The following is a 12,619-nucleotide window of genomic DNA, read 5'->3' on the forward strand; positions in this document are numbered from 1 at the left end:
GCCCTTTGCGGACCGGCGACTTATGGCTTACGGACCGGCACCGGTCCGCGGACCACCACTTTGACGAGCACTGCTCTAGATGGCATGGCGTTATAATGCCTTCGAATTTTTTCGCTCCTTCNTCCCTTCTTTGCCCACCCTGGCATTGAAGTCGCCAAGCACGATTTTGATTATTATATATTATAATTAGAATTAATTAAAAAACAATCATGATTATTTGTCATTAAAAAAATAATCAATACTAATCAAAAATAATCAAAAAAAAGTAGTTGATTAAACTTGGTGATTACTTTTGATTATTTTTATTTTTTATTATTATTTGAAGGCATAGCGTTATAATGCCTTCGGAATTTTTCGCTTCTTTTAGGCATTGCCGGCAATGCAAAGTAGAATATCCTACAACATTTTATTTATTTTGCTTCTTTGCTTCATTTCGGGGACTGCAAAGTAGAATGTCCTACAATATTTTATTTGTTTCGCTTCTTTGCTTCATTTCGGGGACTGCAAAGTAGAATGTCCTACAATATTTTATTTATTTCGCTTCTTCGCTTCATTTCGGGGAATGCAAAGTAGAATGCTGCATCGTAGTCGGCTGAAAAATAGGATGAATATCCAAAAAATCTTTTTCTACCGTTACTTTCTGTGGAAATTTTTCTCGCATAAAAATCATGTTTTGCTTTGTTCAATTTGCAGCGAAGTTGAAGTCAGTCAATGAAGTGAAGTACAAGAGCGAGGAAGTACAATTTTAAGCTTAATTAAATATGCTTAAAAGCAGCAACTCGTATCCATCTATTTATATCGCAAAGCTCGAGAACGGCTGAACCGATTTTTTTGAAATTTCGGTTACCTGCTGCAGACGTTCAAAGGATGGTTATCGGCTAACAAAAATCTCGATGGAACTTGGTATGGAGATATATGAAATCCATCGCATACTCTTGGAGAAAAATTGGAGCTGTCGGAAAAGGGGGCGTGGCACTTCCCATACAATTCGAATAGTCATACTGCATATCTCTGGAAGTGTTCATGGTAGAGTAATGGAACTTGGTAATGGCGCATACGAAATCGATCGCATAATCTTGGAGAAAAATTGGAGCTGTCGGAAAAGGGGGCGTGGCACTTCCCATACAATTCGAATAGTCATACTGCATATCTCTGGAAGTGTTCATGGTAGAGTAATGGAACTTGGTAATGGCGCATACGAAATCGATCGCATAATCTTGGAGAAAAATTGGACGTATTGGAAAAGGGGGCGTGGGACCTCGCTTTCAAACCGAATTTTTCATACTGCATATCTCTGGAAGTGTTCATGGTAGAGTAATGGAACTTGGTAATGGCGCATACGAAATCGATCGCATAATCTTGGAGAAAAATTGGACGTATTGGAAAAGGGGGCGTGGGACCTCGCTTTCAAACCGAATTTTTCATACTGCATATCTCTGGAAGTGTTCATGGTAGAGTAATGGAACTTGGTAATGGCGCATACGAAATCGATCGCATAATCTTGGAGAAAAATTGGACGTATTGGAAAAGGGGGCGTGGGACCTCGCTTTCAAACCGAATTTTTCATACTGCATATCTCTGGAAGTATTTATGGTAAAGTATTGGAACTTCGTATGGCGATATATGATATCAATCCCATACTCTTGGATAAAAATTGGAGGTATTTGAAACGGGCGCGTGGCACTTCTCATACAAACCGAATTTTTCATACTGCATATCTCTGGAAGTATTTATGGTAAAGTATTGGAACTTCGTATGGCGATATATGATATCAATCCCATACTCTTGGATAAAAATTGGAGGTATTTGAAACGGGCGCGTGGCACTTCTCATACAAACCGAATTTTTCATACTGCATATCTCTGGAAATGTTCATGGTAGAGTACTTAAACTTGGTGTGGAGATACATAAAATCAATCGCATACTCTTGCAGAAAAAATTGGAGCTATTGGAAAAGAGGGCATGATACCTCCAATACAACCCGAATATTTCATACGGCATATATCTGGGAGCGTTCATGGTAAAATTTTTGAACATGGTACGGAAATATATGAAATCAATCACATACTCATGGAGAAAAATTGGAGTTGTTGGAAAAGGGCGTGTCACCTCCTATACAAACCGAAATTGTCATTGTATACTGTATATCTCTGGAAATGTTCATGGTAGAGTACTGGAACTTGGTATGGAGATATATGAAATCAATCACATACTCATGGAGAAAAATTGGAGTTGTTGGAAAAGGGCGTGTCACCTCCTATACAAACCGAAATTGTCATTGTATACTGTATATCTCTGGAAATGTTCATGGTAGAGTACTGGAACTTGGTATGGAGATATATGAAATCAATCGCATACTCATTAAGAAAAATTCGGACTATTTGAAAAGGGGCGTGGCACCTCCCATACAAACCGAATTTTTCATAATAAGTATCTCTGGAAGTGTTCATGGTAGAGTACTGGAACTTTATAAGGGCGTGGCACCTCCCATACAAGTCGAATTTTTCTTATTGCATATCTCTAGAATTGTTCTTGGTAGAGTACTGAAACTTGGTGTGGTGATATATGAAAGTAATCGTATAGTCATGGAGAAAATATGGAGCTATTGAAAAGGGGGCATGGCACCTACCATACTAGCAGAATTTCATACTGCATATCTCTGGAAGTGTTCATGTTACAGTACTGGGACTTTGTATGGAGATATATGAAATCAAATCCATGCTCATAGAGAAAAACGTACTGACTTTTACTTATCTTTGAATGTGTATATAATTCTTCTGTAGGTATATTTGTGAGTGAAATCCTAAATGGTTGGAGGGATTTTAACAAAGTTTTGTGTGTGTGTTTGAGTGGGTCTCTGGATAGTTTAGTTTCACAATCTAATCCGTCAGTTGGCGCTGGAGTTGAGTTATTACTAAAAATCTTTTTTATGATCCGATTTGGCGAATATTCAAAATATGTATTGGAAACGGTAACGATGCAGACCAATTGCAAAAAAGAGCTGCCAGGTGGTGCTGAGGTGGAGTTATTACTAAAAATCGACAAGTAAGAAAAGGTGTCGTAAATGTCAGACTAAATCGACCTGTTACACCATTGAGTATATCGAACTCTCGTGTGTTACGATTGGCCCAATGGATGTGATTTTCAAATATTATTATGCGTTAAAGCTTCATTCGAAAAAACCAGGGTTGAGTTGTGCAGTGGTAAATCTCAAATCACCACCTGTCGAAATACCGATGAATGTGCCTGTACAAATCGTAAAGCTCTGAACACATCGAAAACGACATCACCACACGACACGACATTAAGGTTTTATCTACATAATCTAAACGCCTTGTCAATGGCGACATGATTTTTTCGAACGCGACAGCGACATCATGAATTTGTTTGAGTTTGACATAAAAGAAGAGGAAGAATATTATCTGTCGCTCGAAAAATAGAAATAGATCCAATCTGGCCACAGCTACATTTTTGGCTAGTCGTAGTGTTGCCGTGTCGTCGCCAAAATAATTATCTACATAAGAGTACGTGTTAAAATAATTTCACAGCTGTGGTCCGTAGCCCGTCGTTTCCAGTGTGTTCCAGGCTTAAATGTGGATTATTGGACAAACTTTTGGACCAAAATGTTTTAATTAAAAATCTAATTTTGGGCGGAACGAAGTTTAAGAAATACGGTACAGTTTAACTATTTGTACAATGATGTTGGGTATTTGTGTCCAAACGCGTGACCCGAGTTTAAATACTTTAACATATCTTTCACAATAGAAGCGGAGCTTCCGCCCCTACTCTTTCCGAAAATTCCTTTGACTATGTCCTCATTCTCCTGCATCAGCTCGACCAACCGCGCAAGTTGCCTTTTGTTGCTTACAATTTTTGAGCTGTAATTCAGACACATATATACATATGTATATTTCACAATTTTTTACAACTTCTAGTTTAATTGACTTACTTTTTATCCATTATCGTAACACTTTCCTATGTAAATTTTATAAATGCAAACTCCAACGACTAAAAAACAGCAATAGAAGGATGAGCGATTAAAAAGTATTCACAGTCGCTAATTGAGCGACTAAGCGACACTCACAATAGCATCGATAACCGACAATCGCTTAATCGCTTAATAGGCGTTTATCTACTGGCAGTCGACATTCGCAATAGGGGTGCTAGATTTGCCTAGGCTAAACTAGATAAGGGGCCACAGTATTTTTGCGCAGTACAGCTTTCCGCGTAGACGCTGTTGAGAATGCATAAAATTTAGTACTTTTTCTACTAAAAGGCTTTTTTCTTCCCGTTTTTCTTGTACTTCTAAAATACAATATTGACCTAAGGTAGTTCGATTTCGAGCTGTCACAACGTACAACACCTTTCATTATTGCATCATCATCATTATATCACAAATTTGTATTTTGCTAGTGAGTGAGTGAAAACGTAAGAGTGTTTGCATTTTCTGTCGCCCTGGTTTATTCGGGGAAGAATAGCTGATTTTGATTGATTATCAAAATTTTTTATTTTTCTAGTGAGTGAGTGAAAACGTAAGAATTTTTGCATTTTCTGTCGCCCCTTTTTATTCGGGGAAGAATAGGTAAAATTTGACAATGGGCCGCTAAAAGCAACTGTTGTATTTGTTGAATCGATACCACCTTATATGAATTCGCCTTGAAGAGTACAGTGCTTAAGAAACTGTACTCAAACATTTGACACATTCAATTACCTAATATTTTTATTAAAAATATCGATGTTGTTGTTGTTGTGGCGGCTTACTTAGCCCTGCCTAAATCGATTGGTCCTTCAATCCTTGTCGACAATTTCAGCCAAAGAGAGGTTCAAGAAGAATGCCACTCCGACGAGGTTGCACATGCGGGACATGAGCCTGCTGCAGTAGCCAGAACGAAGCAAGTGTGGTGAGAGTCTCCCGAGACAGTTTAAGCTTTGTCTCGTCAACGGTTGGGTGTTGTTCTCAACATAACATCGATGCTTGAAACATAATATGGTCGATGTCGCAGCCCTATTGCCAAGTATCTAGAAATCAGCCTTCTATGCATCGGGTGTAAGGTAATTATCAAGTGTATCGCCTAAAAGGCTAAACCCCATCATCAACGAGCTTTTTGGTCAGTATCAGTGTGGTTTTAGACCTACTAAATCCATCTTAGACCAGCAGTGGAATTCTGACCATCGCAACGCTAAATTTTCGTCGCCAAAACTCTCTAAACGACAAGCAGTGGGCCCTGAAAGTATGCTACATGCGAAAGTAACAGATACAATGTGTAATCATACAAGTCTGGCAGTATGGGGTTCATGTAATTAGATGTTGCATGTCATTAGGCGCGCTTGCTATTGTTTTGGAGATTTTTGGCGATCAAAATTTGCGATAGCGAATGTTGGAATCCGGCTGCAGGTATTCACCATAAGGAAAATCGGTAAAAAAAACAGCGAGAAAAGGATTACGTTGCCCATTTCAAGTCCGTCTTCGTTAACACGAAAACTAGTTGCACATGCAATTTAGTATCCCCGCGAAACCATTACCTGACTGTTAAAATTACGTTTAATAACGCCTTTTCGAGCCGTTCGCTACCAAATGAGGTCTGAGATAAGATATTGAGAGCTGGGAACTAAATCGCTCAAGAACAATTTTCTGGAAGAACGAACAATAACTGGCGTATGCCGATTAAATCGAAATCATCTGTCTCAACAACCGCAACTTCTGTTCTGCCTTTCCCTCGATGAATATGGAAGCAAAGAGAATGGGTCAGGTCGTGAATTAGGACAAGACGAAGAATCTCCTGTCATCAAGCAAACAGTCAGCCCATTCGCGTATTGGCACTTACGTCCTTCTTGAAAGTCATAGTTTCAAAAAAAGAAGAGGACGGAGAATCACGTTTACCAACGTGTGCTACTATGGACTAAATAGGCAATTGAGCAGTAAAGTCTTCGCTCATCTTAGAACCAATTTACACGATGACTTTTCACCCTGGGTGGAAAATCATGCGTGTCGAGCTTGTAGGCAAGAAGTGTAGCGAAGTCAGCAGGGTAGGCAAGCACGCACGGTGAGCGAAATCGGGGGGGTTTTGACGTTTCGCTTTTATCGACTTCACTTTTTCGTATTTTTGCTTTGAGTTCGTGATTCGCTCCGCTTTAAAAATGAGGACGAAAGAGTTGACTAAAGAAAATTTTACGCTTAAATGTCAAAAATACGCAACAAACGCCGCAAAGAAAAAGTCATCGTGTAAATGCACGAGGATTTTCGAAGACTTTTTTAAAAGGGAACGTGCCAAAAACGCAGGGTGAAAAGTCGTCGTGTAAATTGGCTCTTACATAAACCACACTCCGTCAGTCACTCATTATGCCCGTGTTGCTATGTATACTAGGGTGTCCCAAAAAAAACAAAAATTTCGATTTTCATTGGTGCTCACACGTTTTTTGATAGATTTTAGGGTAAGGAAATTTTGAATTTTGTTTAAAAATTTTTTGGTCGCACAAATTGGTTTTTTGTCAAAAAAGTGGTTCCCTTCCATATTTTAAAAATAATTTAAGATTTTGTCATTAAATAATTTTTTTTTAGATCTGAAGTTAACAGTTCATAAGAAAAACGTCCAATCATTCATTTTATGANCCCTGCCATATTTTAAAAATAATTTAAGATTTTGTCATAAAATAATTTTTTTTTAGATCTTAAGTTAACTGTTCATAAGAAAAACGTCCAATCTTTCATTTTATGTTCAAAAACCGCCAGGTTTGTCAGCGACTTTTTCCATATGGCAGATTAAACTAAAATTTTTTAGATTTTTTTCAAAAACATTGACTTTAACGATGTATAACTTTTAAAATTTCTATTAAAGTTACAAATACTAATGATGCATTTTAAAAGATAAATAAATTCTAAACAATTTTCATAAAAAAAATGTTTAATTAGTCGTTACTAACCCAGAGTTATCTACATTTGTCGAATTCAATCCATTGCATGAAAATATAATACTAACCTTTAGGCTCACAACAAATCATAACCAAGAAAAACAGAAAACACAATACTTTAGTTGTTTAAAAGTTATTTATTTCGGCTCTTTCGATGCTGCTCTATGCCCTGCAATAAATTTTGAAAATCTGTTTCAGAAGTTGTCAAATTTGCGTAACTGCTTGCCAAGGCCACACCACGTTCGGCGACGTCGTTTACCACATACAATTGTTGAATTTTGTTTCTTCCATGGAGAAAGTGTTCGTTGGTTTCCCATTTTTCTGGATCTAGTTGTAAAAATGCTGTCGAAATATCGCAGGCTTTAAAAAAGTTAAGGCTAGCTTCAGAAATAAATGTGTAAATTTCTGCATTTTTAAGCAATTCTTCTTTCAAATTGGCCTTTACTGATTCCTTGTCTATAGTTGGACGAAGTAGATTTTTTACCATTAAACGTAATGTATTGCTGTCTATACGTTTGTCAAAAAATGCTAAGGCAGCCAATTTCTCCGATAAGTACCACTGATGCCGCAAAAACGTTTTTAATGCGGCGCTTGCAACACTGTCATTAAAGCGTTTGTAGTCATCCAATTGCTTTAAGAGATTAAGATCGTTGAGGGGAGCATACCTAGGGCACTGACAGAGATACCAATTTTTTATATAAACCCTTAAAATAAAAGAATTGAATTGTAGCAACGCATTAATTTTTGAATCGTCTATAAACGACTGCAACTGGTCTTGAAAAATGCATATTTTTAAAGAGTAAATAAGCTGCACCATCCAGCGAGCTCGATTGATCGCTCCTGGAGCTTTTATTGTTGGCTGAGGCTCAGATTTATCACCTAAACAAATAAGGCTTAATTGAAGCAATTCTTTGTAGTCTTCTCTGGGTTGTATATTTTTGAGTTGGTCTTTGATGAAAAGTATTAGGTCTTCGCGAACTACTTCCGGTATAATTTTTTTACAAATTTGGTGGTCCATACAGGAAGAAAAATGTACTTTGTCAATGTAGTCCCACCTTTGCTGAAGAGTGACGAATATTTTTGGTTCTGGTGATGTTACGTGTTCTTCAATATTAAGTGCCTTGAACGCTGCTCCAGCCACAAGTTCCAACATATGATGCCGACATGCTAAATATGTTAGTTCTTTTTTTAATTTTTGGCAAAGTAAAACGCATGCCCCATTTCGGCGGCCAGTTATGGAGCTTGTTGTATCTGCACACATAAATTGAATATTTTCCGTTAAATTCCATGATTTTAGCATTTCAAAAACAGCATTTGCCTGATCTTCTCCCCTCTCCGATAGAAGTTTTACAACTCCAAGAATCTTGCTTTCTGAATTTCCGCTGACATTTATTGACAGCCGGTGAACTTTTTTCTTTTTGTTCTTTAAGTCGGGCATAACTTTTCCATCCCAATGCACTGTTATGAAATTTGAACCAACAAAAGAATTTTTATTTGAATTTGCTATAACCTGTCGCTGTTTCTTTCGTTCCCTCCATATCGAAGACCTTGAGCACGCAACTTTTGTGCTACATTGTTCAGGGTCTAAGCAGGAATTTAATATAAGTGAAGCTTTACGGCAAGTTATTCCGCTTCTGTCAAGACTTCCGCAAATCTGATGTAGTTTTTGAGAAATGGGAGGGTCAATTTGGACATTTTGTTCTTCTTCTTCAACTGAAACGGCACAATCGTCGCTTTCATCGCTGGAAATGTTTTCAGTTGGCACGTTCTTAAATTTATCTCTTTTTGGCCTCATAGACTTTACGGGAGGTGTTTTCTCGAACAAACAATTCAAGTCGTCCAGAAAATTCTTTCTTTTTTTAATCTGGCTGCTGTTATTTCTAAATTTGGCTTTTTTAAGACATACCCACTTCGAGTGCAATTTTGTGATTTTTCGAGACATGTTTCGGATCTCTTGATTTGTTTTCCACAATGCTTTAATATTTTTTGCTACAATTTCAGCACTTTCTGTTATAGTATATTTGTTGAACATATGCAAATAAAAAAATCTTCGCATTACTTCAATTTTTGTTAGCGGTTTTGCCAAGTCAAATGCATCAATAATTTTACCCACAAGCCACACATTTCTTGTTTTTAACATAGCCATAATTCGACTTTAAATTCATAAATATTTTCACTGCACTATAGCACCGATATTCCTGATCAATAACACTTCAGTTTTACTATTTATTTCTTGAAAAAGACACGATTGTTTGAAATTTTTTTAATTTTTGTAGCACAGAAAGTTTATTTCAGTTTTTTGTACCAACGAATGTAGAAATAACAGATGATCGATTTTTCTATTTAACAGTTGATTGAAAGATAACAAAGAAAAAGATGAGAAACAAAGAAGAGAAAGAGCAAGAAAGTGATAAAATAAAACCTAAATTGTAGCTCGCATTGTGAATGAGGCTTAGGCTCGCATTGTGAATGAAACTCAAAAGAAATAATAAAAAAAACAGTTGAAATCATGTTCGGTTCAATGGATTGAATTCGACAAATGTAGATAACTCTGGGTTAGTAACGACTAATTAAACATTTTTTTTATGAAAATTGTTTAGAATTTATTTATCTTTTAAACTGCATCATTAGTTTTTGTAACTTTAATAGAAATTTTAAAAGTTATACATCGTTAAAGTCAATGTTTTTGAAAAAAATCTAAAAAATTTTAGTTTAATCTGCCATATGGAAAAAGTCGCTGACAAACCTGGCGGTTTTTGAACATAAAATGAAAGATTGGACGTTTTTCTTATGAACAGTTAACTTAAGATCTAAAAAAAAATTATTTTATGACAAAATCTTAAATTATTTTTAAAATATGGCAGGGAACCACGTTTTTTGACAAAAAAACCAATTTGTGCGACCTCTAAACCACTTCCAAAACATTTTTAAACAAAATTCAAAATTTCCTTACCCTAAAATCTATCAAAAAACGCGTGAGCAAAAAAATTTTTTCTTTTTGGGACACCCTAATGTATACGGCGCAAAAGCATGGACAATGACAATATACGCTGATGCGACCCTTAGCGTGTTCGTGAGGAAGATTCTGCAGTAGGTTTAAGGGCCTCTGCGCTTGGGAGACCGACATTTCATTAAAGAATAGCGGCTCCGCTCCAGCCCTTTAAGTATCCAACTCGATGCTTGGTGAAGAAGGACTTGTCATTTCCAATTGGCACAGAAACAAAACGAATAGCGTACTGATTGGACTCAACAAAAATAGCACAACAAATCTTTGACATTTGAGTGGTTGACAATTCACTTAAAATATTGAGAGTATGCTAACGAAATAAAGAAAATAGAAAGCAGAACTTTCAAAACATGTGGTAAGGAGAGCGTTTAATAAAAGAGCGTACACTGTTGTAGTTGTTTTTGCACACGATGTGTTGCCTTCTGTGAATGTGTCAATGCACCCTTGAATTTTTAGCAATTTTTTGTTAACTATATCGAGACTATATTCTTGCACAAATACCATAAAAGACTTAAACTACCTTTTTTAATACGTATGTACATATACACCAACCTTTTTTATTCAAAAAAATTTCGAAAGCAATGATTACTAAGCAAAATTTGTCGTTCATTCCCTCAGCATTTCCTCATCGGTTTAACTTTAAACGTTGCAGCCATTATAGGTTTGCCAAAATTGTTTACACTTTTGTAGCTCAGATTTTGCTTGTTTGCATTTTACAACAATTCGATATTCAGCATGACTAGATGCAATGTAAAATAATTTGTTCCACTCTAAGTAGCCTTACATTTTTTACACTTTTAACACTTCTGCTACATTCCTCTTTCATGTACATAAGTGTGTGTATACTTTATGTGTTCGTTATTTTTCACGAGCTACAGAATTAATCTATATTTACGCACTTGAGTCCACTTTAGTGGATCTTTCAAACACAAAAATAGCATGAATTGTATATAGAATACACATATGTACATATGTATGTACATCATAAAGAAAACGGCAAAATAATCACTCGGTCTTACTAAGTCACCTACGTACGAATTATTTCGTTATGAACCGCATTGGCCCTGCATTGCATAGACGGATGGAACAAAAAAAAGCGTACACCGTTAACATGCACTCACTCGGCAATTTTTTTTTCGCACGCCTGCATTCGCGTTGGCCACTAACGAGACCGAACACAACCGGCAGAAGCACCAGCACCAGCCTAGCCCAGCTTGCACATTCAGCAGCTGCGACAGGAACGAATGAACTATTTGGACACGCTCACCATGTTATAGCTCGTAGTTGTGGATCTGTTTTTGCTTTGCCTGCGACAGCCCGACTCAATGCCTCCCTGCAAACCTGAGAGAGTATTTCATTTTGGAACTGTTTACATATATGTATGTATATATTTAGTGGCGCAAATGAGGGAGGCACTAACGTCACTCATCTGTAAAGAGAGCTAAGAGAATGATACGAATTTTTTTATTTCGAATAAGTTAGGGGTTTGTTTACGTTGTATAAACGGGGTGCAAATGCAGGCGGTTCGTGGTTGATTGTTTTCCATGTATATGGCAAAGTTGCGAATTTTGTTACGATTTATAAAAATTTGAATGAGTACATTTAAGAAAATGTTCAAAGTTATTTCTACTTTTATGTATGTACCTATGTAGTTTTCAAATGGATGTAAAAGTGCTTGTTAAGCTAGCGATAGAATTAAATGGGCTGCGTTAAACTGAGAAAGAACAAAAACAACTGCTGTCGGTGACAGAATGCTCTCCCCAACGAGTTCACGTACATACATATATGTATACATATGTATGTATAAGTAAGTTTGCCACGCCGCACAGTGGATTTCGGAGGAAAAAATCAGTTCTTTAATATTCAGTTCTTATAAATAAGTACAACGTATTTCAATAAGAGAAATTTAATTACAACTTTTTACGAAAGAGACAATTTGATTTTAAAAAAATTAACAGTGGTCAGAGGAAGCTTATTACACCAAACCTTATGGAGACGTTTATGCAGGATTTACATGGTATGAATCAGTTCATATGCAGTATAAATTTTTCCATAAGAGAGCCACCAACTCTATATAGAAAAGAGTGAAAACGATATACTTATTTCCTATAACTTTGACGTAGAAATTTTTTATATCAATAGCAATATTTTTGTAAACAAAACAAAATACAACAAGTAAAGAAGTATAAGTTCGGGCGAAACCGAATTTTATATACCCGGCGCAGGTTCGTCGTTCCAACTTTCTTTAACTACCTAGATGTCTATAACAGTCTTATGCAAGTATTAACTTGGAGTAAATGAACGTCCTCAGTTATTGAAATATGGGAGTTTTCGTATATCCGAAAATTACCGTCATACGGGACGCCGGTGCAATTTCAGTCTGATTTAAATAATTTTCACCAAATTGCTTTTTCGTACCAAGGTTATTAAATGCACCGAGTTTGGTAGAAATTGATGAATCGGTTACCGAGATACACATTTTTGGTCATAAGTGGGCGGAGCCACGCCCAAAATCCAAAAATTTATAATAGTAAAATTTTGTGCTCAGTGGTCATTGTAATAATTGAGTCAATTAGCTTCAGTAGTTACTGATTTACCGCAGTTTTCGTGTTTCTGTAAAATACCGTTATATGGGAGGGGGGCGTGGATATTGCCCCATTTCAAAGATTTTCAACGAGCTTCTTAGTTGGAGTCTAGGCAAGG

At 36.6% G+C, this 12,619-nt stretch overlaps 1 protein-coding gene across 3 annotated transcripts in view; it reads right to left on the reverse strand.

Annotated features, from left to right (window-relative positions):
• C1GalTA (Glycoprotein-N-acetylgalactosamine 3-beta-galactosyltransferase 1) overlaps positions 1–11,192 on the reverse strand; it is a 347,855-nt gene extending 336,663 nt beyond the window's left edge. For all 3 annotated transcript variants that reach the window (XM_017627275.1, XM_017627288.1, XM_017627295.1), the window contains exon 1: positions 10,469–11,192. The gene's annotated coding sequence lies outside the window, so the exon portion shown is untranslated. The remainder of the gene's footprint in view (positions 1–10,468) is intronic.
• Positions 11,193–12,619: the final 1,427 nt, after the last annotated feature.

Source organism: Rhagoletis zephyria, unplaced genomic scaffold, assembly GCF_001687245.7.
Source record: "Rhagoletis zephyria isolate East Lansing unplaced genomic scaffold, Rhagoletis_zephyria_1.1 Rzeph_scaffold_00071, whole genome shotgun sequence".
Classification (NCBI taxonomy): Eukaryota; Metazoa; Arthropoda; class Insecta; order Diptera; family Tephritidae; genus Rhagoletis; species Rhagoletis zephyria.